The sequence below is a fragment of the Zootoca vivipara genome, chromosome 1, assembly GCF_965207765.1.
Source record: "Zootoca vivipara chromosome 1, rZooViv2.hap1.1, whole genome shotgun sequence".
Lineage (NCBI taxonomy): Eukaryota > Metazoa > Chordata > Lepidosauria > Squamata > Lacertidae > Zootoca > Zootoca vivipara.
Window position 1 is genome coordinate 94,977,463 of NC_142582.1, and position 25,942 is coordinate 95,003,404.

The 25,942-nt window shown below is 40.5% G+C and overlaps 2 protein-coding genes across 4 annotated transcripts in view; one reads left to right on the top strand and one right to left on the bottom strand.

Annotated features, from left to right (window-relative positions):
* The window catches only part of CHRM5 (cholinergic receptor muscarinic 5), a 58,403-nt gene that overhangs the window by 31,540 nt on the left and 921 nt on the right, over window positions 1-25,942 (bottom strand). The window lies entirely within an intron of this gene.
* AVEN (apoptosis and caspase activation inhibitor) overlaps window positions 1-25,942 on the top strand; it is a 99,361-nt gene that overhangs the window by 23,645 nt on the left and 49,774 nt on the right. Inside the window, exon 1 of one of the 3 annotated variants that reach the window (XM_088671191.1) lies at window positions 24,990-25,139. The exons of the other annotated variants lie outside the window; for them this stretch is intronic. The gene's annotated coding sequence lies outside the window, so the exon portion shown is untranslated. Of the gene's footprint in view, window positions 1-24,989; window positions 25,140-25,942 lie in introns of those variants that run through there. 3 annotated transcript variants of the gene reach the window in all.

The window sequence follows — 25,942 nt, forward strand, 5'->3', positions numbered from 1 at the left end:
CATTCAGGTATTGAATATTTGCTGTTTTGAGAGTCCTGTTTTGCTGAGAATGCAGAGGAGAAAAGTAATAAATAGTATTGATGGGTGGGTGGAATTGATGCACACTATATGTGACACTAAAAAAAGTTACATTTATACTTAGCTAGAACAATTTGTTTGAATTTCATTACAGTATAACTTTCTCTGCAAAAATAAATGTACAGAGTCTTGGGCATTGTTAGCTCTTTGTTATTCATTGTAATTTAGGAAATACATAATAGAGGTATAGTGCTAATAATAAGCATTTTCAAAATGGATTACTATATTTCTGTTTGAGGCAGGTGTCCTTAATGAGGCACGGAGATGAGAGATGAGCTCCTCTCCACATGAAACAATGTACTGTATCCCTACTGTACCCTGTCAGCCCAGATCAGGGTATTGCATGCCATATTGATCTGTGCTTTGCACACCAAGTGTCCATGACAACTTCATTCCCCCCCCCCCTTTGCTTCTATGGGTCTTCTTGATAGGGACCTAAAATAAATGCTGTGTTGATCAAGGTCACCTACTTCCCCTCTTTCCCTTTCATCTAGCAACTGCAGGCTGATGACAAGTGAGTGCCATCATTTTATTTTTGAATTATGTATTGTATTAGGTTTCGTCTTGCAATTTTTTTGGAACCTTGACTTGTAGTGGAAAGCAGGGCACTTAGGAGGAGGCTGATGAGATACCAGTAAGGGGTGTGGTATATCCAACTGGTATTTTGCTTTTCTAAATGATTTTTAGGCTGTATTCCATTGTAAGCCATTTTTAGCACTTATTTGCAAAGCAGTATAATTTTTTAAAAATATATATTTTGGCAGAAGAGGTGGATGGATGTCCATGGTTGCAATCCAAAAGCCCTTAGAAATAAATAGTGTGTGTGCAGTTGATGTTAAACTGTTTCGGATGTAACAAGCAGCCAAGGGCTCCATATCAGTGACTCCAGGTGAAGCTCCTTAGGTATTTTGAAGGTGACAAGTTGTCAAACAGAATATAGGCTGGTGTAGCTCTCTTGCATGCATGAGAAACAGAGTCCTCTGCTGGCTTTCTCTATTGTAGCAACATTTAAAGGTAATAGAATCCTACTGTCCTTTTGGACTTGGTCATCCTAGTTAGGGAGTAGTAACTGACAGCTCAGTTCAATTTCCAGAGACTTTCCAGCTGGCCCTGCTATTCACCCATTTTCTCTCTTACACAAATCCTTAAAAAAATTCTCTGTGCCCACTCCCCGATAATTCTTTTCTCTGTGAGGGAGAATTTTTGCATTTCAACATGCAACCAAAAACAAACTCACGAGGATATTTTTATTTATTGTTGTTGTTGTTTAGTCGTGTCCGACTCTTTGTGACCCCATGGACCAGAGCACCTGGCCAGGCACTCCTGTCTTCCACTGCCTCCCGCAGTTTGGTCAAACTCATGTTCGTAGCTTCAAGAACACTGTCCAAGCATCTCGTCCTCTGTCGTCCCCTTCTCCTAGTGCCCCCAATCTTTCCCAACATCAGGGTCTTTTCCAGGGAGTCTTCTCTTCTCATGAGGTGGCCAAAGTATTGGAGCCTCAGCTTCACGATCTGTCCTTCCAGTGAGCACTCAGGGCTGATTTCCTTAAGAATGGATAGGTTTGATCTTCTTGCAGTCCATGGGACTCTCAAGAGTCTCCTCCAGCACCATAATTCAAAAGCATCAATTCTTCGGCGATCAGCCTTCTTTATGGTCCAGCTCTCACTTCCATACATCACTACTGGGAAAACCATAGCTTTAACTATACGGACCTTTGTCGGCAAGGTGATGTCTCTGCTTTTTAAGATGCTGTCTAGGTTTGTCATTGCTTTTCTCCCAAGAAGCAGGCGTCTTTTAATTTCGTGATTGCTGTCACCATCTGCAGTGATTTTTATTTATAACTTGCTACAAATATATCTTATAATTGAACAGGCTATTAGAGATTTATGTCTACAGTTGAACTAACTTTACTATTACTTTCTTTTTAAAGTAAATAAAGCCGAATAAATGTATTTCATCTGTGTGTTTTTCAGCTGCTATAAAACATTTGAATGATGTCAGAATATAAACTTGGATTGTCCTAGCCTTGTAGACATAATTTAACTTAATGAAAATATGAAAGGTCAACATTTAGTGCGTAATTAAATGAGGATCTGATATTAAAATTCCCTCTAGATTTAAAGAAGTGTTAATATTCATTACAAATTGGTACTTAAGTGATTTTTTTCAGGACATGTAGCATTTCCATTCAGGAAATTGAAGCAGAAATGTGTCATGTTTTTGTTTGTTTAGCAGACATGATTTAATGTTTTATAGTGTGTGGTTTCTTGCTTAGTATCATCAATCTCTTTTCAATCATGTGCATAAGGCCATGTGTTCTCCTAAAGCACTTACTTTGACTAATTCCCTTGACATTATTTTGATTACTTAAGAACATAAGGAGAGCCCGCTAAGTTAGGTGAACAGCCCATCTAGTCCAGCACCCTGTTCCCACAGTGGCCAAGCAGATGCCTGTGGTAAACTCACAAGCAGGATCAAAGCACAAGAGCACTCTTCCATCCTGTGGTTTCTAGCAACTGGTATTCAGAAGTAAAGTCATACCTCGGGTTGTGTCCGCTGCAGGTTGCATTTTTCCAGGTTACGAATGCGGCGGACCCGGAAGTGTTTACTTCAGGGTTTTGCTGCGCGCTCATGCGCAGAAGCTTCCAGCATGCTTAGTGCATGTGCAGAAGCGCTCTATTGCGCTTTCGTGCATGCGCAAAAGCGCCGCTCGGGTTGCAGACTTTTCGGGGTGTGAACGGCACCCTGGAACGGATTGGGTCCGCAACCTGAGGTACCACCGTATTGCTGCCTCCATTGTGAGTAATGATTTTAAGATGGCAATCCTTATATTTTAAGTGAGGTGCATCTGTCTTTATACAATTGAAACATACTTATTATTTAAGGAAAAATACCGTATATATTTTCTAAAGGGGCAAGGGTTGCTGTGGGCCAGGGCAAAGTGGAGGTGGGAGTGCAATAATAACATCAACAAAGGACACAGTACAACAGTGTTGGGAATAAAAGGGCCACAACTACAACTTTACTGATTACAGGTGTCAGATGGTTTGGCATAGGCATTGGGTGTGACTGGTTTTTATACTCAGGGAGCAGGGAAGAAGTTCTCACTCAGGTCTGCTCCCCAGCCATGCCCCCCAGCTCATCTGTGATTGGCTGGTGAGCCGTGCAAGCAAGTCCCTGGCTGCTGGCTCAGCGAGAGGAACCAGAAAGTGCCCCCTCCCACCATGCCAAAGGTGAGGAAGGGAGGCCAACTCCACAGTGGCTGTGCTTGGGCCACAACTGCTGTTCCTCATGAGTCTCAGCGGAAATGGGAATTATGTGTGGCTTAGTAAGCAAAGCCCATGCAGCTTTCAATACCTGCTTCTGCAATAATTTCCACCTATAGATAATACTATCTATCTATCTATCTATCTATCTATCTATCTATCTATCTATCTATCATCTGTCCATTCATTCATTCTCTGATACAGGTGTGTGTATGCTTGGAGCTGCTTATAGCCAGGGGCAGCCTGCTACTTCTGCTACTGGCTTATTCATTTGTAAAAGAAGAGGTGGGTAGAATCATTTGAGTAGGCCTACATGACTTGTGACCAAATAAGTCAAATACAGGCCACTCGCCAAGTATGGCAGCTCACCAGGGACTAATAAACCTGCTTTTCCACCTGCTCGCACTATAAAAATGAGGCTGTTGTCAAGCAGGCCATTATGCAGAGATAGCAAACTGTGTATGATCCCTGGTTGTGCAGACCTGAAGTTAATAATGACTTGTAATTTCATCTAGGTCCTGTGTAAAGGATTGTTTTTTTAGTTTTCCATGTATTTGCCTGATTTAGGACTGTGTATTTTATAATAGATTCCTTTCTAATTTATTGATGATTGTTGTTGTTCTATCACTACTAATACCCTTGATCATCACTTATCTAATATTTGTGCTATTGAAATTCAGTGAAGTTCCATTTCGGTGTATTAAATCCTTTATTTATGGGGAACATGAAATTTACCATCCTCTGAAATTTAATTACTTGCATAATCACATTTTCTTTCAGTGTTTGTATGCATCATGACTCAAATATGAGATTGTGGTAGAAGATGCTGTTACATCTGAATGCTGTGGTCTTTCAGTGCAGAATAATAATTAGCTCAGTTCACAATACCACAAAATACTGATTGAAACTGGAGACACAGTTTTAAAGCAGCAACATCTTTGTAGATATTGTGGAGTCTCCAACTCTAGTTTTCTTAATTCCTTTATCAAGTCTCTTATTTTTGTCTTGGTACTTGACATCCTGATCCTAATAAAATGCTTGGCAGTGATGCATCCATGTCAGGATTACTGGCACCCTACCGGTAAGTAGTAGATATTTCCTGCTATTCTGTGCATTAGTTCCAGGTCGCAGTGAAATGTGGTAAGACAGTGGGTTTCAAACTGCCACGGAACCTTTCCACACAGAGTTGTCTTTCAAAGAAGCACAAAGAAGCACTAAATATTCAGAGGCTTCCGGGTTCAGCGCCAGCGTCGATCGGCGGGGTTTCGTCTCGTCTCCGAGACGGCCCGTCTCTGCTAGGAGTGGGGAGGGCAGCGAGAGCAACGCTGCGCCCCTTAGAACCTCGGGAAGGGCGTCCCGAGGGCAATTTGCTCGGCACAGACCCAATCCGGACTCCCCAACTCTTCGGTTAGCTCTAATAAGAGCTCCGGAGCGAGGAGGGTAGAAGTCGCGGGGGCCATTTTGAGCGGCAACGTTATTCTAGCAGGGAGAAGCTTCAAGCCGAAGACGGAGAGCGCTGGATTCTTCCGAAAATAAAACGATTGGAAAAGACTGTAAGTAACCTCACGATTTGGATTATAAAACAATTTGGTCTGGGAGAGAGGGGAGAAAAGAGGAAGCCACCCCCCCCCCCACGGCAACAAAGAGACAGTAAATAGAAACCCGAAGCCATAAACAGAAGATTTGTAATTCAAAAGGATCCCTCAAAGGCATCAAAGAGAATATCCCCTTTGATGCAGGGTGAAAAGGGGAGAGAGACTGTGGTTTATGACTGCCCTGCAGCAATGAGGTAAAGCCTAAGAAAAACCTTTCTTTCCCTCGGGAGCCGGCAGCCCAGGCAATCCAGTGAGTTGATCAGGATTTATAAGTCAATTTTTACTTCACTTTGTATTTCTGGACTTTGTGGAATTTCTTTTTTGGCTTAAGTGTTTGTGAAATGTGAGTTCGAACTTTATTGTTAACAAGACTTGAAGAATGCAGCCAGCTTGTTAAAATGGAGTCGAGAAAATAAACTGTGATCATATTCCACCCCACGTGATAAGTTTTGACCTTGGCAGGACTGAAATATGTCAACAAAAAAGTGTTCCCCTGAGTTCCAGCGGTCTGTTTTGACCTTAAAGTGGGAAACAAGAATAGAGTTATGTCAAGAGGAGACACGACGACAGGAGTTACAGCAGAAATTTCAGGAGGTGATGGCGGAATATGATTTTCTAGGAGATGAAGCTTTTGACACTGAAAAAGAGCAATGTGAGAATGACAATGATGGGGAAGGAAAAGATGAAGATGAGGACTGTGATGATTCAACACAAAATGAAACACACCATGGAAAAAATGATGACTTTACTCTACAAAAAGTTGGATGGAGTGCCCTGCCTTTGAGGGGGGCACGATTGGTATTATTGGAACTCCAGAATGCCCACAGGGAAGAAGGAAAAAATATGCAGAGAAGAGAAGAAATTCAGGGGTCCTGTATGGTGACCTGGATGGCAAGAGACTGTAAACAGGGGGTGGGGTGAAGGGAAAGTGATGTTGTGATTATAAGGATGGATTAACAGGTTTATAACTGGTCTGCTGATTTTGGAATTTGCTGGATTGGGGGGGGTGGAGCCGGTAATCGGGGATGTAAGGTTAAATTGAGAATAGTTATAGTTTTAAAAGTGAATGGATTTTGGAAAATGTGAAAATATGGAGGCTTATAGAGGGAGAAAAAAAAAAAATTAGGCACGGGAAGAGAAAATGGGAGTTTGAATTTTCAGTGATTTGAATATTAGATGAAAATGTTAACAATTGATTTATAAGTTGTATAAGATACAAAGGTGTATTTTTATAAAGTAAGAAACTGTTGCAGATGATAAAAAAGGGATGAAAACCGGGGAAGGGGGGGAGGGGAAGCCCATAAAATATGGTTTTTCAACTATGAATGCAAGAAAAATTTTTCTGTTTTGTATTGTTTTTTTTCTTTTTCTTTTTTTTCTTCGCCCTTTCTTTTTCCCCTTTTTTTTCCTATTTCTATTTTTTTCTTTTTTTTGGTATAACAATAGATGGTTGGATGGATGTCCTCCTGCGTACTGCCCTGGTTTGCTGGAGCTCCCTGGTGGCAGGGGGGGGCTTTGGGGTCAGGGGAGGGGGAGGAGGACAGAAATCCAAGCATAAAATGGACCATTTCTGACTGTTCACAAACATGGGATACTTCTGTGGCAGGGGAGGACCCATGTGGGTGGGTAGGAAGGAGGTGGAAAAGGGGTTTAAGTATGTACCGTTTTTTTTGTTTTTTTTGTATTTTGTAAAATTAATAAAAAGTATGTTAAAAAAAAAAAAAGAAGCACTAAATATTCTAATAAGAATAAATACTACGTTTCACAACTAATACTTGGGCTATTATTTTTTCTTATCCAGAGGTGATCCCTATAAGTTGTAGCAGATCCCAGGCCTATTATGTGGAGTAGGAGGTTCTATGTGCATATATCTTATTCTGATCAAGCCTGACCCCTCAGAACACTGAGCTGCTCTGATCATAACAGTCTTTAACTGCCATTGGTTATGCATAGAGGCAGAGGAGGCAAGGCTTAAGAGAAGATCTGTAAGGACCAGAGAAGCAACAAGCAAGGGGCATCAGAAGCAGCAGGCTGTGAGAAACAAGGGAGGGTTTAGAAATAGTACATAATCAAGATTTAATAAGGAGGTGGTTGAGTAGGGAAGGCAATATGGCAGAGGTTTGAACTACACATGTCCAGAAACTGTAGAGGTGAGGAGAGCTGAAGTTGATCTCATGATTTGAATAATTTTCTCGCATTTTTTAAAGGTTATGAGAAAGGACTTTATTACACTCAAAGATGTTTCAGAATCTTGTACTAGAAGCTCATGAAAGCTCTATAAACTTCCACTTCTTTTATCACATGTAGAAAGAAAAGCGTATATCATAAGGCAATATGAAATTTAGATTGGGCTGACTGCATACGACTTGAGATGCCTTCCTGCTTGAGTGGATTAATGTATTGTATTGATTTATATCTGCGTGCTTTATTACTTGGTGTATGGTGGCCTGGTTGCACAACGTGGTAAACCGAACTATGGCTTATCAGGGCTGCATAAATATGGTCACCCCCAGAGAGGAACTTGGGCCCGCATTGCTCCTTCAGCACAGCATCGTGTTGTCAGAACCTGGGTTCATGTTTAAGCTCTCTTTTCCTTAAGCGTGAACAGTAGCCAGGGTTTGCCTTTAGTGCTAGTTGTTTATTGGACAGCATGTTGAAGTTCTGTGCTGTCTTTGTAAATGGTTTCTCTTGAAATGTTAGACCAACTTGCTTAAGCTTGCCAGATTTTCATAAGTTAACATCCCTCCCTCCCTCCCTCCTTCCTATCTACCCTTTTCTCTCTATTAACTAAGTGCTGATGCAGCAGAGGTGAAATTCAGGTCTCGTGTAGAGCCTTTGGGAATGAATCTTGAAAATACTAAAATCTGTTCAAGCAGAAGAAACAAAAGAAGTGGAAGTAATGGCATAACTTGACTGGACTAGAAGACTTTCACTGTGTTTGAAGAATTGCCCTTGGTCACTTATTGATCTGTCTGTCTAAAGTATCCAAAAATAGATTTTTCGTTTGGTCCACGGCTCATTTGAGCTTGTGTAGGTTCACCATAATCAATTGAGCTCAGCTGACTTAAAGACAAGTACTTTGTTTTAAGTGGATTATGATCGGTTATTTCTTTCTGTTTTTTAATGGCAATGTGCCCTCCGCAATCTTTACATGTGATGTATGCAACATTACATAATGTGCTCTTTTGTATCGTATGGATATAAATGTTTCATTTCCCAAGGACAGCTAGTCACCACTGTAATTCTTTTAGTTAAGTCCAAGTTAGCTTCGGATAGCCTTCTGGCTTATTACTAACATTTTTGAAAAATATAAAAGACCAATAATTTTCACATTTTGTGAGTGGCTAAGGATTTGAGATGAATATTCATAATGGCTGTACTCAGGTTTGTTTGTACCTAATTTGTTTATTTGGTTTTTTTAAAATGTTTGTGCAATTTTCAACATTCAAATTAGATCAGTGCATGAGGTTGAAGAATAACCAACATCTTTCAGAACTGGCAAGTTTTGTCTTTATAAAGCAGCCTTCTGCTTTGCAACTAAACAAAATAAGGCTTTTGAAATTGTTTATAAAATAAACCTGATTATAGATATTATAAGTAGAAATGCTGAGCTTAGAACAGTGATCAAAATATGGTCCTACTGTTTAGTAATTCTACATAAATGCCCCAAGTGGTAACAATGTTATATAATAAGCAACAGAGGATTGCAATCTCCATAAAATAACTTTATTTTGGTGCTTGAAATGTAAGTAAAGAATAAGGTTTTTGGCTCTTTTCATTATGGGAAAAGGGAAGAACTGAAAGCACCATACTTCCTTTTGGATAGGGAATAGAATTAGCATCTTGTACAAAGTCTATGCATCTACCTGCTCATTCTAGCACAATATGGGATCTAATACAGAATCTAGAAGTTGAGAAAGAATTCTGAGAGGTTGTGTCAGCATTTAAGTGTGAAAATGTGGTTCTAGCCCTAATGACTGATGAAATGGGCTGTGACTTTCTGCTAAAAACTTTGGGATTCTTACATACGATTTTTTATGCCAACAGTAGTTTTGAGCATGTCCACCTTTTTGGTATGGCAAATACATTCTTTTCTTCTACAGCATGAACATAGTGTTTGCACAAGTCACTTTATGGACTTTTATTAGAGAGCCAGTTTGGCGCAGTAGTTAGAGCATCAGACTAGGACCTGGGAGACAAAATATCCAAAAACAGCCTTTCCTTATCTTATGGACTGTTTCTAAGGGAGGGAGTTGCCTCCACAGTCCCTGCAGTCTGCAGCCTTGGGATTTTCTTTTGACCAGGCCTATCACGATCCACAGGATTGTCGCCACAGTCTCTCTGCAGCCCTATGTCTCTTCCTCCAATTGCCTGCCCAGCTCAACAACTTTCATTTCCTAAAAAAAGCTCAACACCAGGGTCAGCAAACTTTTTCATCAGGGGGCCAGTCCACTGTCCCTCAGACCTTGTGGGGGGGCCGGACTATATTTTGAAAAAAAAAATAATGAACGAATTCCTATGCCCCACAAATAACCCAGAGATGCATTTTAAATAAAAGCACACATTCTACTCAAGTAAAAATACGCTGATTCCCGGACCGTCAGTGGGCCAGATTGAGAAGGTGATTGGGCCTTAGTTTGCCTACCCATGCTCAACACCTTTGGTTCACCCCAGGCACCGGCAGGGGTTGCTACACCGCTGCTTGGAGGTGTGGCACTCTTGATATAAGAAGTACCCCTAAGGTCTACATACGTAGATCAAAGGACATTATCAGATGGGCACACTTTTTGGTTTTTGTTTGCTGGGCAAGAAAGTAGCACCAACTACCTTATACAGATGGATTTACACCTGCATAGCTATGGCTCATGAGGCACAGATACTTCCTGCACCATTCAACCTTATGGCACATTCAATTAGAGCAGTGGCTGCCTCAGGAACTCTTTCTGCTAATGCACCCTTGAGGAGTATGCAGGGCAGCTACCTGGACTTCTCCCAGTATGTTTACAAAGAACTATAAAATAGATCTTTTTGCCTCAACTGAGGTAATCTTTGGCTGAAGGATCCTTCAGCAGATCCTCCCACAGTCAGTCTAGTTTGTTGCACTTCAGACCTCCCCTAGTTGGGATAGCTTTGGCATGTCCCATCCCAATTAAGCAGGCAATGGGAAATGGTGCAATTGGTATTCACCTTAAGGGTAAATTTGCGCCATCTCATAAGGTCATTGGGGCCTCACCCTAGCATGGACTGCAACACTGTGTCATATGTGTTCCTCCTCTGTTGCCTCCTTCCCTAATAATCTAGAAATTTAGGTGTTCTTTTGTTTTACTCAATATATGTGATTCCAATTGTTGTTTGGGCTTGGCCAGTCCACAAAATTGTCTACCTACGGTAGTGGAGCCCAGAGACCAACACAGTGACCTTCTGCAGGCAGTGTGGCTAAAAATTCCATAAAGTTAATTATATTTAGCATCTTGGAGTAATGGCATTTGTTTTAAGGAAGAAAGACCTGCCTGTGGTGGAAGCCCGAGCAGTGTATATGGAGGTCCTGGAGTGCCCAGACGACAAGACATCCCCACCCCAGCCTCACTGATGCGGTCCAAAGTAAAGCAGAGCAATATGTTTGGCACCATCTTGGCTGGTGGGAGTATGTAAAGAAAAACAGTCAAAACAAGAGAGAATCTTTTAGCACCTTATTTGATAGTCTTTAAGGTGTCACAAAGCTCTTTGTTGTTTCTGCTACAATAATAACACAGCTATTCCCTTGCAAATTAGAAAAGGTTGATTAGAAAATGATGGCTCATAGAGATTTATTGTGATGTTAGATGGCTGCAAAATGGTGACTATGATTACCACAGTTGTATGAAAGAAAATTTGTTATATGAAAATAGAAAGAAATTAATCAGGTCCCTTTAGATATATACCAAGATAGCAAAATCTTATAATAAAAATGCAGAAATTGGCAACATTGTAGGCTGGATTTCCATCTGTTCAACATTTCCTTTCTAAAAGTTTCCAACATTAGATTTTTTTCACCCTTATCGAACAAGCTGTCCCTTTTTTATACATTTTGAAGTGCTAAAAACAGGAAATGCCAGAATTTTAAACTGCCAGCTTAATTTTATTTCTATGGTGGGAGAATAAAGTTGTGCAATTTAAAACAATATACATATTTATCATTTATTTTAATAGATCAGGCTGTTGTCTTGCTCTGAATGACATTAATTGTTGGGTAAAAATGCTAAGGATTAAACTGCCTAACTTCTACAGCAAGATACAGCAAGATGCAAAATTGTAATATTCTTTTATTTGTGTTTTTTTTGAAAACTTGTGTCTGCTGTGAATAGATGAATATTTTAGTTTTCTCAATGTGTTAGTGGAGGAGATACAGCAGGAATGATCAATGTAACAACCTGTGGAATAGATTAATGTGATCCTGCCTTTGTCATTAAGTGATTTTCCTGTTAGAATTCTGAGGGCTTCATCTTATAACTGTTTCAAAGTAAGTGTTTGTTATCGATAGTTGCAGCAATGCATTTAGATGATCAGAAGGCAAAGCAGAAGAAATGTACCAGCTAATCCACTGTTAGATTTGAAAGCTGTCCCATGATCATATGTACTCAGGATTAGCAACCCTAGGGCCAGGTCAACACAGTGGTCTAAAAATAACTTTATGGGAAACTTAGCCTTTTCTGGAGCTAGGATACTGGTCTTGAGGGATGTGGGGACACGGATGGCACTGTGGTCTAAACTACTGAGCCTCTTGAGCTTTCTGATTGTAAGGTCAGCAGTTTGAATCTGCTTGATGGGGTGAGCTCCCGTCGCTTTGTCCCAGCTCCTGCCAACCTAGCAGTTTGAAAGCATACTAGTGCAAGTAGATAAATAGGTACCTCTGCAGCGGGAAAGTAAATGGTGTTTCTGTGTGCTCTGGCTTCCATCATGGAAGCGGTTTAGTCATGCTGGCCTCATGACCTGGAAAACGCTGGCTCCCTTGGCTTGAAAGCGGAGATGAGCACTTAACCTTCCAGAGGTCTTTTACCTTTACCCTAAGGGGTGTAATTCTGATGACTTTCTCTTTTCATTAGAATTAACATATTACCAAAATAAAGTCCAGCTTTCCTCTTTTGTTAAGATTGTGCTGTTAACTTCCAATTACACTCCGCTTTATGCCAATTTAGTTTTATCAGCATGTCAAAATAGAACAAAAAAGCATCTATTCATAGCATTACTTATGACCTCTCATTTGTGACTCATAATCTATAATATTTCCTACAAGTATGTCTATATTCAAATAATTGCTTATTGCATTGTTTGGTTGTTCTTGCACCTATATTGGTTGTGCCTCTCCTCCCAAGCAATCTTAACATTTAATTCTAACACTTAAAAGAGGAAATTTTTGACACCCTTCAGCTACTGAAGCTGTTGCATGAGAGCCCATTCTGCAAGAAAGAGGCACATAGTCAGCCTCACTCAAGTGGTTGCATCATTCAGAAGTTGCCCCAGCTGCATAGGTTCCCTTCGTGGGGGGAAAAAGCATTTTCTACATCTGCTTTACATCTGCTTCTTACATCTGAAGGACACTACACTGATCAACAGAAGCATGTATGCCTCACTTTCACTCACACAGTTTTCATTCAAGACCTTGAAAATAAAGAATAGACCTTATCAGTTTCCCAATCTGAATTGTCTACAGCAGTTCCAGAAATACCACCCTTTTCATGAGCCACAGCGTTGAGTGTATATTGTCAAGGGAAGGTCATCTGATTCACCTCCCAGTAAAGGTTGAAAATGAGTCAGTCAAACAAAACCAGCCCCCTCTCTGTTCTGCTTTCCTTCTTCCTTAGAGAGCCTTCAAAAAGCCTTCTGCCTTTCTGAGGAGAGCCTTGTATTTTTTAAACAGTGATTTCTACCATTTATTTCAAATAAAAAAACCTGACTCTATACTGTACTTCATAGCTCTTGGAATATACTTCAGCACAAATGTACTGAACTCTAAACTTAAGAAATACTGCATTCTGGATTTCCTACTAAGAAATGTATCTCTTTGAAGGATGCATTTATTTGAAAATGGTATGCTGTGCGGCGTATTCCTATTAATCTCATTTACGTATACTGCAGTCGCATACATATATTAAGCCTGAGTTCAGTTGGACTTATTTCCATTTAAGCGTGTATAAGACTGCAGCCTCAGTTTCTCTCTCATATGACTTTTTGATAAATTGGATGCATCATTGAGACATTATTTCACCATCTGTCTTTCGAAAGGAAGTTGGTGAGGGTAAAGACCAAAGTACAGTCAGACTCCCCTTTATAAGCAGAATATTAAATCTATCAGTAGTCCTGCTGCCATTAATGATTTCCTGGAGCCATATGCCAACTTTCCCAGAAATACCCACTCACTTCTCAAATTCAACACACTATGCAGCTTCATACTACAGTGGTTCTACTCATACACCTGATGGGTGGCCACAACTGTAGGACAAGGAAGATCCATGCAAGATACACAGTCAACTTCTTACTGTTGTTGTTGTTTAGTCGTTTAGTCGTGTCCGACTCTTCGTGACCCCATGGACCATAGCACGCCAGGCACTCCTGTCTTCCACTGCCTCCCGCAGTTTGGTCAAACTCATGTTCGTAGCTTTGAGAACACTGTCCAACCATCTCGTCCTCTGTCGTCCCCTTCTCCTAGTGCCCTCCATCTTTCCCAGCATCAGGGTCTTTTCCAGGGAGTCTTCTCTTCTCATGAGGTGGCCAAAGTATTGGAGCCTCAGCTTCACGATCTGTCCTTCTAGTGAGCACTCAGGGCTGATTTCCTTCAGAATGGATAGGTTTGATCTTCTTGCAGTCCATGGGACTCTCAAGAATCTGCTCCAGCACCATAATTCAAAAGCATCAATTCTTTGGCGATCAGCCTTCTTTATGGTCCTGTTAGCTGAAAGGATTATCTGGGGACAACCCCTTTAGCTAAAGATTGTACATGATCTGCACAACAGCAGAAAGGGAAATGTTCCAAATGATAGAAATAATTTTACAAATGAAAGAATCACAACACTTTTGAGTGTTCATCCTCAGAGGAACAGGGTTTATACAAAGGCAGACCCTGCTGTTTGAGGTATGTAAACTACAAAATGCAAGTTACCTATGTGACAAACTACAAGGCCACCTTACAATGTATATTGAGGAAATTCCACTCCACAGCAGGGAGCTATGGGATATAATGGCATAGCTGCCAAGTTATCCCTTTTTTTAAGGGATTTTCCCTTATGCTGAATAGGCTTCCTCGCGAGAAAAGGGAAAACTTGGCAGCTATGTAATGGTCCCAGGGGACATGCATGACAGGGCTGCCATCCTAGTAGGTACTAAAGTGTCAGTTGAAGTTTGAACTTGCCATTACAGGCTGGACTTGCAGTCCAAATTAGGCTGGTGTGGTGCATCAGACATGCTGCATAAACTTGAACAGAACTGCTGGGGAGAAGGAAGGAGCATCACAAGCTAGGTGGACTAGAGCCAGAAAACCGTTCTCTCACTAATAGGGCTGGATGTACAACAGCCCCAAGAGACTCTTGCAATCCTAGGAGACCTTACTATGCCTGCTCTTAGTGGCAGAATAAGGAGGAGCAGGCTCAGGTTGCCTTCCCTGTGGGGATGCTTATGATAAGGAGGCAATGAACACTCACCTATAGCAGGAAGATTGTGAAATAGATAATGTATATATTTTAAACAAACAAACAAACAAACATGCAAATAATTTGTCAGAGAGCAGTCACCCATCCCTTTCTCTGTTCACTTTCTTTGGCCTCATTTTTCACCCTTCCTCTGCTGCCAGCTACCTAGAGTCGAGACAGGCAACAACATGGCAAGTATGACAGGTCTCATTGCCAGAAAGAGTTAATCCTTTGTTTCATTTCTATTCTGTTTGGTGATAGGATTCCAAGATGATGTACCAAAATTAAAAAAACACACACAAATGTCAGATGCAAACAGCAAAATGGTAACAATATTTGCTTTGCTCCTTTCTGTGCTGTTCACTTCCCTATAGGGTCAAACAGAGGTCCTATTGAAATTGATAGGACAATACATTTAAGTCACAGTGCAGTTTCTACTGATCTGGCAGGTTTTTGAGCTGTTGCTAAGAGTTGAACAAAACCTTTTATTCTTTTCATTCCTCATCCAGTCCTTCTATTATTGATGATTTGGCTATTTTGAATGTTTCACCTGGGCTCTAAATAGTTCTGTTTAAAATAGCATGACCCCAACCTCCAGAGATTTCAGTATGACTTGCATGTAGGTAAATACCATATTTGCAACCTATTTTTGTACTTAGCAAACTTAGTTTATTTGAACTTCAGAAAAACAGCACTGGAAGCATATATTCCTGACAAGTTTCTATTTTTTGCTCTTGTCAAAAAGTGGCTATTACTGTGTAGATTTCCCCCCATTGTATTTAAGAAATCAGAATGCCGTCACAAAGCCCTGTCACCTTCAAAAGGAAAATTAACCCTAAAATGTGCATGTCCATGTAATGTTGCTTCCTGAGTGATGTTGGGATGGCACATGCAGAATGTCAAGAATTGTACTCCACCTTATATGGGCTTTTGCCAGGATTTTCTGCATCATAAGAGCAAGTTTTTATGCGGGGTTATATATTTATGGGTGGCTGACTGTATTTTGAAAGTGATATCTCCTGGTGCTATATAAACACTGCTGTCCTTATATACAGTAAAACCACATTGAGCTTGTTGGAATTTTAGTATAGTGTCCTGCATTTCTGTTGCATCACTAGGCTCTGTTGAGGCTCTGTTCACCCTCTTGTTTACAAACTCTACACCTTTCTACCACCACAGAATTATATATAGTATATATATATTATATACAGTATATATATATAATCTGAAGGCAGCCTTGTTTAGGGAGGCTTTTAATCTTTAATCAATTATTTTATTATTCTGTTGGAAGCCGCCCAGAGTGGCTGGGGAAACCCAGCCAGATGGGCGGGGTTTTATAATAAATTATTATTAATTATTATTATTATTATTATTTAATCAGGTTTCACAAATTTGGGACTAGTCCAACACCTCCCCTGCTCAAGTTCTCTGGCATGCACAAAGGAGTTGGAATGATATCCAGCACCTTTGATGCCATTTTCCCTTCCTTTAAGTGGAAGAAAGCTCCCTGCATCCCTTCCAAATCTGCTCCAGAGTAATAATGGGTGGTGCAGGGGGCTGCAGGGTGAGGGATGAGTTGGATCATCCAACTGTGGGACAGACATGGTTGGATTTTAGTTAAGGTGTGGAGGGGTCAGTTGACCTCTTAGTCAGACCAGGCTGGAAGATGCTTGGAAGCGATGTGAATTTTCCTGGGTAACTATAGGATATGTATAGATTTGTGCTGAACATACATTTTATGTGGAAGGGAGTGATCTAGAAATCCATACATTTATGAAGCTGTTAGAAATTAATAAAAATGAGTAGCAAGAATAATACATTTTTAAAATTAATCACAATTCTGTGAGGAAAATTAAAAGTCATAAAACCTCACATTATATCTGGTTTCAGATTTTTTTCTCCATGTATGCCAACAGTGTTAACTAGAGCTGAATATAAGTGATTTGGCCTTGTGTACATGAAGAAGGGAATTTTTATTGTTTATTGAATGTAATAGATACTGTGCAGAAGAAATTGTTCTTTGTACAATTAAAAGCACAGATCTGACAAACTGTTCAGCATGCATGAAGTTGTGCTGAACAGTTTGTGATTGCCTGCTGTTGCCAAAGTAAGTGTGACTGAGCAAAAACTAAACAAAAGCTTTCTGTAAGGTCCATCCATTGACACTTGGTTCACTTTTCCACCCACATTCTTTTCTCATTCATGCCAGACCCCCTGTTATTTATCTGTTCTGTTTCTTCACTATTTTATTTTTCCAAACTCCTCTTCATCACTGTAACTCTTTTGCATCAACCTGCTTTTCATCGTTCATTTCTGAATGTGACAAGAGATGGGAAAAGTGGAAAGATGCGGAGACCTCAGAGTATAGAACAATCAAACAATCAACATTGAAAATTGAAGCATCAGTGTGATGCAAAATTAACTGTTCTAAAAATAACATGATAGCATTTACCTGTAACAGTATAATGTGCACAGTTTGTTTATCAGAGTCTTATAAATCACATTACAAGCTTCATTGTGCTAAAGAAAAGAATGGTTTCTATCTTCAGTACTTTATAACTTAAGCCAGGGGTCCCCAGACGTACCGTGCGGCGGGCCGGAGGGTAGGGGAGTGCGCGCGCAGCGGGCCGGAGGGCGGGGGAGCGCGCGCCCGTGCGCATGCGCACACGCACACGGGCGGGAAAAAATCGCCGGAAATCACTTGTGCGCATGCGTATGGGCCTCCCCCGACCCGGAAGTGCACCAGAAATGACCTCTTCCGGGTCGGGAGAGGCCCATACGCATGCGCACAAAGGATTTTCGGCGATTTTTTGCCGATTTTTTAGATCGTCGCTGCGCCGCGCGCCGTGAGAGCAGGCGGCGGCAGCGGGCGGCGGGGGTCGTCGCGGGCCGGATTGGAAGGCCGATTGGGCCGCATCCGGCCCGGGGGCCGTAGTTTGGGGACCCCTGACTTAAGCCAAGGGTGGGGAACCATTGGGCTTCCAGATGTTATTGACACAATGCTGGTTGACTGCAGTCAAGCTCAGGCTGCTCTATGATGTCTTAGCAGTAATATGTACTGCTGAACACTGGTGGAATTTATATGTTTTTGACACAGGATAACCGTGCTAGTAAATGTAATCACCCAGTTCATCCAGATGCCTACCCCCTATTTCTCCCAGTCATTTCCACCAAGATATTCAGCAGGGAGACATGAAGTTTCATATTTTCCTAAGTGAGGCTCTGCTTCCTTCAAAGTTGTTTGAACTGAATCAACTTGCTATCTAAAGCAGGACCTAAACCAGGAATTGTTTTCAGTTCACACCCCTAGTCATAATTATTCCAAGCTAGGTATACTTTGCAGTGCTGGCATAGTCCAACCCACTTGAATGAAAAATCTGCTTATGCTCCTTGAAGAAACTGACATCAAGAGCACTGGACTAGGTGTGTTATTGGCCTGATCCTGCAGGATCGCCTTGGCTGTGAGTCCTGGAAGACCTGCTCTCTGCCTGGCAGGGCCCTGACGGACTCCAGCTACAAAGAGCTGTGAGTGGAGGGGGGACTCTTCCCATCCTTTGGACCTCCTAGGAAACTCAATAAATCTTCTGTACCTGGAACTTGGTGTGGAGAGTGCAGCTGAATGGAACACAGCTATTGGCAGCCTGAGGAAGTACCATCCACCTTGGGCCTGCCCATAAAAAGCAAGTCTAGAGATGAGGGTGATATCCACTGTTTCCAGGAAATCTTCTCGTTGTGAGACTTTTGTGGGTGAGTTGAGAGTTTGTTTGGATCCTGGGTGAAGAGAACCTGGAGCTGATTGGGAGGGTGTGTCAGAAAATGACTCTATTAATGTAACACTTTATATCAGGCATAGGCAAACTTGGCCCTCCAGATGTTTTGAGACTACAGTTCCCATCATCCCTGACCACTAGTCCTGTTAGCTAGGGATGATGGGAGTTGTAGTCCCAAAACATCTGGAGGCCGAGTTTGCCTATGTCTGTTTTATATTTAACTCTGTATTTTGTAATATTTTGTTTAAGTTGTCTGTTGTGTACACCACTTAGATAATTTTTTTAATATATTAAGTTGTTTAGAAATTAAATACTGTAATGAATCACCTTATATTTTAAGTTCCTACAACTCAAGAAAGTAGGGAGTGCAGAACAGTGTTCATTGTGAAATGTTTCACCTTTTTGCTTAGTTTAATGTTTGTTTCTATATTTGTTTTTCATGCTTTTAATAATGCAGGAACCATTTACTAGATTTTGGTACTGCTTGTTCCTAAACTTGTGCACTTAAAATCTTTTCAGGTACAACTTCATTTTTCTTTTGCTGCAGGGACTGTAAAGTTGTATGCAGTGATGCACAGCAAATGTGAATTCTTCCAGTATGACTTAAGAAAAGTGCTTAGAAATTCAAGGCGTACCAAGAATTTATCTATAGCAGTTTTGAAGCCTATTTCTTCAATTTAAGGAAAGGTTATGCCTATTTATAGAAAAATAATGAACTCAAGAGTTATCCTCTTTCAAAATAGTAAGCTTACCAAATAAGGGGTAAAATAGAAATGTTAAAGAAGACCATTATGAATTTTTTACTACATTAGTTTTTAGAGTATGGGTCAGCATCTGGTAATTTATGTCTAAATCTTTTCACAAATATTTTGTGCAGACTTTCATCTTGCATCTTGTTTTGATTAGTGTCGCAAGTTTGCTTTCATAACGTGGAAGTAACCAGGTATTTTTTTAAAATAAAGGGGTACAAATTTCTGTGCCAGCTTTCTCTTGGTTCCTTCCAAATATTTTGGATTAAAATTCCCACCAACCATGGCCATTTGGCCATGCTGGCTGGAGCTGAAGGGAACTGTGGTCCAGTACTTCAGGAGGGCCCCAGGTAGGGTAGACTGCCTTTGTAATGCCTCCTACATTTGTCCTGCATGTCAAAGGCTACATTGTATCCACAACTGCTTTTCTGATGGGAGCTGCCTTTCTGATTATAAATTTGTTCTTATTATTTTTCTTGATTACACTTTGACAATGATATGTGTGTAAACATCCCTCTATGCATATAGCTTTGTAGAATTCATTGAGAGCTGCTTCTTTTTTTAAAAGCCCTTAGTCCTAAGAGGAGGAAGTATACTGTATATGGGTGTGAATATAAGAAAAGCCCTGTTGGGATTAGACTAGGGGTGGAGAACCTCTGGCCTGTGGGCCAATCTTGGCCTGCAAGGGGGTCCATGAGGCCATTTCCCCAAACCATGTCTGCCTGCTCATCAGCCAACATCACTGGTGTCGTTGGCTAATAGACAGGAGGACAGGGTTTAATCCTGCTTTGCTTCCTGTTCTCTGCAGGGAACAGGATTGTGCAGCCAAGACAGCAGCATTTAATCCCTGCTCATCAACTGATCTAATCTCCACTCATTTAGCTTTGCTATGCTTGCTTGGCCTATAGAGCGAGATGAGTGCCGCAACCAGGGCCGGCTCTAGGTAGAGCCCCGGTGGCACGGTGCGCCAGGGCGCCGGGCCGGTAGGCGGGGCGCTGTGCGGCGAAGCCACACGGAAACCATGCTGCGGCCTGCGAGGGCGGGGGCGCCGGAGCGATCTCCACCCCTCAGCACCAGGGCGCCCGACCTGCTCGAGACTGCCCTGGCTGCAACCCCAGAGTCATCTGCGACTGGACCTAGTGGTCAGGGGTATCTTTACCTTTACCTTTATGCTTGCTGCAGTACAAAGAAGAAATTGTAGATAGCACAGTGCTATGGCTGACCTGACAAGGAGACATGTTACAGTTTTCAAAACCATTTAATGATATAGAAATCTTGCTCTTGTGTATGGCTTATCACAAGACCAGATTGTTGTTCCATACTGGTTTTGAAGTGAAATATCAAGACTAGTGGGAAATACATACACATGTAACCTGTGTTTCTTCAGGGTAGGAATAATCCTATTGGGAAAAATACTTGTGTGAATCCATCACTAGGCAAACAGTAAAATTGTTTAAATAACATGATCAAACAAATGAATATGGCACAGGCTTACAACTGGTGAACAGCTGACTCTGGCTTTGATAAGCAGACTTTGTAGCTAGCAAACAGTGATCCAAGGATTAATCAACTGAAAGTGTTAGTAAGAGAAATGTTGTTCTGTTTAAGGAGCAGGCTATTTTTCCTGTATTTCCCCCCCACTGATGACAGATTATCATGTCATTCTTACAACAACCTTAAAATATTTTAATACAAATGCATTTTGCAGTACTGTTTCATATTAATTGTCCCCAGATGTATTTACTGATTTTAATGCAAACATAAGTTTACTGTAAATTTTTAATGACAAGTTTTTTCCCTTATGACATGCAATTCACTTTAAATTAGAAAAACAGCAAAAACGTTGACAGATGGCAAACTTAGAACTAAACAAAAGAATGGGGGGGACTGATTTATCCATTTCTTTGCTATGTATTGATCTTTAACTAAAAACCCCTGCTTTAGTTTCTAGGTAGGAGGAGAGTGGAATGAATGGTATTATCGGATTGTATTTATAGGCTGACAGGTTTCAGTGTTCTCTTTCAGACAAGATTTTGCACAGATATAGTTGAAAATAACTTAAGCTTACTGAACTGTTTAAGAACATCTGGTGTAAGGAGAATGGATGTGCTCTATCAGGGCTGATACATCTGGGCAGAGACTACAGAACTATGGTTCTTCATTTGCATAATTGCTGTAGGTTTAGGATCCTTGGATGTATGGATTCTTGGATTCAGTTTTCAATTGGAAACCAAATGGTCTGCAGTTCTGGAACCATGTGCAAGTTAAGCACCTATGCTCTGATTAATCTTACTGTTAAAAGAGTATGGCATCTTTTAAGGAGTAAAGTTCACTGTCCATTAATTTCCCATTTATGTATAAATTGCTGGACCATAGTAACAAGACATTATGGGTGGTATTCAGTTAAGTTTTACTCAAGTAGACCCACTGAACTTAATTGCCTTCATGATATCATCATGCTCATGACTTTCAGTAAGTTTACTCTACTTCTCCCCTGCATGCGAAGACAGGCTCTGGTGGATTGAGTAGAGAAGACGAATAGGGGGTCCAACAGTCAAGAAGGCTGTTTTTGCATGCGTTGTAGGGGCGGGGTAGATGAGACTCATCAATCTAAGAAGGTAGCCCATCTAGGAGAAGGAAACCTGCAACCAAGCTGGTGCCAAACATATTGCTCTGCTTTCCTCTGGACCACATCAGCGAGGCCGAGCATGGGAGGACCGCCATATACACTGCTCAGGCTGGCTTTTGCCCTGGGGAAGTCACTTTGGTGCTGCTAACATAGTGATTTGACTTCACACCCAGAGGCACACTCCATTGTCTCTCGAGACAGACGAATGCTAATTACACCTGTCATTTCTCTATGAAACTATCAATATTCATCATTTTAAGGGTCTTAACACTCACCACATCCAATAATAAGGCTTAACTTGTCTTACACTTTGTTTGTGGGTGAAAAAGAGCTGTTTATCTATTGTATACATTTCATTTCAGTGGACTACCAGATAGCTAAAGAAAAAATGATTGCTTGGATCTAGACTTCACATCCAGTGAATAGAAATGCTCCTTCGATGCCCCGAAGGTGTTTGATATGGCATTGGGATCCAATGTGGAGGGGAGGTGACTTTTGCCAATGCCCCCTTTCCTTACAGCAGCCTATGCACTCTGAAAATCAGCTTTGGAGGGTATTCCGACTGTCAGGAGCAAATTTTCAAAGAGCACAGTTGGAGGGGATAATCAACAAAAGTTTACTCCTCCCGTCTACCAGTGGGAGCATCCTCTGGACAAAATTCGTCTCGGGGAACACTCCTGCTGGACTCAACCCACCATGTCCTTTTCTAAAAAAAACCCCTAAACTTTACCTTTAAAAAAATCCTCATTGTAATATACTTATGATAAAAGAAACCAGACCTTTTTAGGAAGAAGGGGACTTATTTTGCAATTGTTGGCAAAATGTATACATAGCAAAGGACCAATTTCCTGCCAGTGTCAATTCAGAGGCTGTTGTGGTTGCCTTATTTCTCCACATTTTTGAGAAAAAGTTCTTCCCCACTTTGAATTCTTCAGTGTTACCTCTCCAAGAGCTCCAGAAAGTAGATGGTACCATCTAGGAGAAACTCTGAAATTTTTCCACCTTGAATACCAAGAGTGCTAGGTGATGTGCAGAACATCTAATTATAGGATGCTTTTGTGTTTTGAGGGTTTAATTTCTCCTGTTCTAGTTTCTTTGAGCCACAGTTCTTTCTTGAATCTGACCCCACTCCCCACCCTGGTTTCAGTCTCATGAATTCTCCTTTTTCATAGGACCATTTCATTTCCTAAACTCTTCCTTCCACCCCCAGATTTCCTTCCATTTTTGAAACATTTTAGCTGCACAAACATGAAGCATTATAGATGTTAAGAAAATTGATTAGAAATTTAGAATACAGTATAATAATGGAGAAATTTATGTTCAATTGCCTGTGGTGGCAAATCACTTGCTGACGGGGGTAATAGTCAGTATACTAATGTCTTGCAGCAGAAATGGATTGGAGGCTCCTGAACCATGAAGTGTTTCAGAAATAATAAGGAACTTGGGTTAAACAAAGCAGGAAAAGTCTATTTATATTTGATTTATAATTAGATGGTAATATATAAGCAGGCATATTTAGTAGTAGACTGAAAATGGAAAGCAAAAACCTCTGAACGCCATTCCTGATTCTGGCACTTGCTGAGCTAATTGTCTTGAGCTATGATCAGTTAATGCTGAGCTAATGATCAGTTAACTATTCTTTGAATTAGCTTTTTCCAAGGAGCCAGCAAGCTATTTTACATTTTGATTATAGTTAAAGGACCTGTTAAAAGTGAAGTACTTTTGAAATGCTTTCAGTTTAGACACTGTTTAACATTCATATTAAAATGAATCTCGATGACAGTTTAAATTGGGTCATTATGAGCCATGCCTCGGATGATAACATTATTTAAAACTTTGTCTATACTTTGATTTAGTCACAGGTTAGTGCGTCATTGAATTTGACATGAAATAGGTGCCCCACACTGCTTACTCCAAGGATGGGAAACCTGTGGCCCTTCAAGATGTTGCTGCTCTACAGATCCATCATCCCTGACCATTGACCATGTGGGCTGGTAGCAGTTGGAGTCCGACATCATCTGAGGGGCCATAGGTTTCCAATTCGTGATTTTATACCAGAAGCATCTGAGAATTGGTATAGGTAACATTAGAAGTTGAATATTTATGCTTCAAATTGTACTGCTTAAAAACATACAGATTTGTAAGTATTATTATTGCACTTAATTTGCATATTTTTTGTTTTTCCTTGTGTCTCTTCCCTACGCCCATTTATTAATTGCACCTGACACGAATGTTGGTTGGTGTATCAGATCTGTTAGGCGGTAATATAAACAAGCCCTTAGCGATGTGCATTACATGATATTTATTGGTCCTCAAGTGATAGCATTTAGCAATTGAATATCCTAAATTTAAGGGTAAAGCCATTTGATAAAAACACCCTTCCCATTATTAGTTGCCTGCTGCTTTGTTTTCAAAGCCTTTTTTTTAACCTAAAGTGTTCTTATTTTAAAATATAGAAGTTTACAGTGCATAGGATTTTAGAAGTTTTTCTGTAACTTTTTCAAGTTACTTTTGTAAATGTGTTTATAGTTTTGTTATTTTACAAACTGTATGTGATAGCTGGGTTATGAGTCCTTTTAACACTGCATATTTAATGCTATCTACCATCAAGCTGTTGTTTTACACCTTTGGCAAATAGCAACTTTTTACCTTTTTCTTTGCATTTAGATTAGGTTTCTAGCCCTGTCCGAAGTTTGCAATGGTGAACAGGTGCAGGACCTTGTGTTTTATAGTGTTCTGAAAATAATTTCCACAGTAATTTGCTGCTCGTAACTGAGCAAACTGCAGGAAGCTCTGCTGCAGGGCTGTATTTCAGTGGTCCATCACATGTTTTGCATGCAGAAGATCTTAAGTTCAATCCCTAGCAACTCCAGGTTGAGTGTGGAATTACGAAAGCCCGGAGAGCTCCTGCAAGTCAGTGTAGGGAGTACTGAGCTATATAGACCGCAAGATCCAACTACAGTGTAAGACAGCTTCTTGTGTTCACTTTCACCATTGTATTAAGAGCCCCAGATTTGTAAATGATTGTCTCACATTTGCATCAGCTATGTTTTTTCTGCTGCCACGGAACCCTGGGCGACAGAGAATGTTAGTTGTACTGAGGAGAACTCTAAAATAAACACTTGAAAGTACAGTAGGCAAGCAAAAACACAGTGTCCTTCAAACTAAGATCATTGTTAAAAATCTGGAACAGGAATGCATACTACAAACTTATCTGTTATTATAGGAGTAACAGAGGTCGACAGAAGGGATTTCATAGTTACAGAGGAAGTGCTAGTAATAATATAAAGAGGATTAACCCCTAAAGATGACTCAAGCTCAGCATTTTGGTAGAATCTTCGGCACCTGATGGTACAAGAGCTCCCTCCCAATCTGGGCATTCCTCCTCAGGTTAGCTGTCAAGTTTGCATTGTGAACTACTACAAATCTAAGTCTTTGAGTATGTGAGAAATGTGAAGAAAAGAGATCAGAATAAATTGGGTTATTGTGAAGAAACAAATAAAAGAAGAAGTAGAGACAGGCCATATAATTAAAATATATAACGGGTTTCCTTTAAAATTAAGAGAGTGTGTGTATTTTTATTGTTTTATAGTTTGTATTAAGTAGTCAAATGTTTTACTGAACAGCTTTTGAAGAGATGAAGATTGTGGAGACTTGTAATCACGTATACCTTCACCAAGAACCATTGTAGGCTAACAGTCCTAGTATTTGAACTAATGAATTCTGGTATCTGTGTTCTAGTTTTGAACCACGAAGTGATGTGCAATGCACCACATAAATCCATTTTAGCAGTGCTCTTTGACTATCCACCTCTTTTGGTTTGATCATTTTATATTCTAATTTGAATTAAAATGCATATGCTCAGACCTCATTTGCAGTGCTGCTGAACTCTTACCCTCAACTTGCATTTAAGCTGTATGCTAAGCCTTCATTATTTAACACAGTGCTTTTGCATCAGTTACTATAGTTTCACAGCTAACTATAATTGACACTTTTGGACTCTTTTCTTGGTGTATTTTAAGCATGGGTTTGTCTGTAATAAAATATGCCTTTAAAATGTGATGTTGCCATTGTGTTAAATTCTTTGCTTTAATAGCTAGCATTAAATATTGAAGCACAGTAAATATTACTTTGTAAATAGTTAACTGTGGTGTGGTTTTATAGATTTGGCTGTTATTTCTACATTTCCCAGC